Source organism: Thermobia domestica, unplaced genomic scaffold (genome assembly GCF_964235325.1).
Source record: "Thermobia domestica unplaced genomic scaffold, izTheDome1.hap1.1 HAP1_SCAFFOLD_1366, whole genome shotgun sequence".
NCBI lineage: Eukaryota > Metazoa > Arthropoda > Insecta > Zygentoma > Lepismatidae > Thermobia > Thermobia domestica.
This window is the reverse complement of record NW_027657076.1, coordinates 36,069-37,739: the sequence shown is the minus strand read 5'-3', so window position 1 is coordinate 37,739 and position 1,671 is coordinate 36,069. Positions and strand designations below refer to the sequence as shown.

Sequence of the window (1,671 nt, the reverse complement as noted above, 5' to 3'; positions counted from 1 at the left end):
TTTGTCGTGCATAAAGACCGTGCTCATGGGTTTTCTCGGGTTTCTCCCGTTTCCTCCCACTTTCTTCATTCAGTACTCATCATCACCGTCTCCTTTAGCGTAACCGGTATAAGTATGCGACGTAAATCTAAAGATTTCATTTCATTTCCCTTTTCTGCTCATACTGCTGATTATGCGCGATTATGCCAACATCCAACTCCGCGGATAATCGTGCGATTACTGTATATACAACTAATACAGATACGTAATTACATTATCAGTTACAGTATCGGTTTTTATTTACTAATTTGCCTCACTTTATTTGCATCCCTGCAGTAAATAATTCTTATCGATAATAGTTAAAATGTATATTACATTTTAGTGCTTCACGACTGAATGATCATCTGCCTTACGTTATCTCGCAGCTGAAGAGGATGCTACACTGAAAACTACCTTGCGTTATAAAGGGTAAGTGAAACATATCTTAAAAATATCTTTCATACATTTCATTGTGTACATTAAAGAATGTAAGTTTGCCTTTTTCCTGTAATCAATACTTAATAAAGGATTTATTTTTATTTATTTATATACAATTTCATACGTGGTTCGTGATAGTAAACTCGATAGGACATAGTGGCACTATGAACATCCGAATCACTCATCATTCGAACATTCAAATATTTATTCGAATATTAGTATATTCCAAGTAATGTTAACGACGTTAATATGCTTGCCTTTATAGTTAATAATGTCAATTCTTACTTAAAACATACTTCCTTAACAGGACATTGAAGAAAAGGTAGTTGCCAACGGCCATACCATGCTGAATATACCGGTTCTCGTCCGATCACCGAAGTCAAGCAGCATCGGGCCTGGTCAGTACTTGGATGGGTGACCGCCTGGGAACACCAGGTGCTGTTGGCATCTCTTTTTCAAATTTCATTATCCTTCAAGTACGAAAATACTAGAAACATTAATTTTATAGTACTTTCAAGAGATAATTTATCAACATTATTTCATAGCGATTAATCGATATTCTAAGCGTTATACCCACTATTTCTTACACTAACAGCCTGTTTATTTGCACGGCACATTAAAATAACCTGATTTCCGATCCGTGTGCACCTACTACTATACTTAACACGGAATGTATTACCACTTTTTAAAAGTAAATTATTATGACTAAGTGTAGATCTCCGGCGAGTAAATGCCTTTCGTATACAAGCACGACACATCTCCGCTATGTGCTTTACTTTTTTACTAACAGCATATAGAAATTGGATTTCAAGGTGTTTCTACATAACAGAATGAAGCAAATTTCGTGATTTAACTCTTTCGAATAATGTGTTGGTCCTGACAAGGACCGTTTGAAATGAAAAATCTTGAAGAAGATTTTTACTTAGAGCTTGTGTACTTGGTAACAGCCTTCGTACCCTCACTTACAGCGTGCTTGGCAAGTTCACCAGGCAAAAGAAGGCGCACAGCTGTTTGGATTTCCCGGCTGGTGATAGTTGACCGCTTATTGTAATGGGCCAAACGAGAAGCTTCAGCAGCAATACGCTCGAAGATGTCATTAACAAAGCTGTTCATGATACTCATAGCTTTGCTAGATATGCCAGTGTCAGGATGCACTTGCTTCAAAACTTTGTAGATGTAAATGGCATAGCTCTCCTTCCTCCTCCTCTTCTTCTT

General features: G+C 37.2%; 1 non-coding gene across 1 annotated transcript; it reads left to right on the top strand.

The window, feature by feature from the left end:
• Positions 1-784: 784 nt before the first annotated feature.
• Positions 785-903, top strand: LOC145677767 (5S ribosomal RNA). Its single transcript, XR_014129990.1, has one exon. It is a non-coding gene; the product is annotated as a 5S ribosomal RNA (ribosomal RNA).
• The last annotated feature ends 768 nt before the right edge of the window (positions 904-1,671 follow it).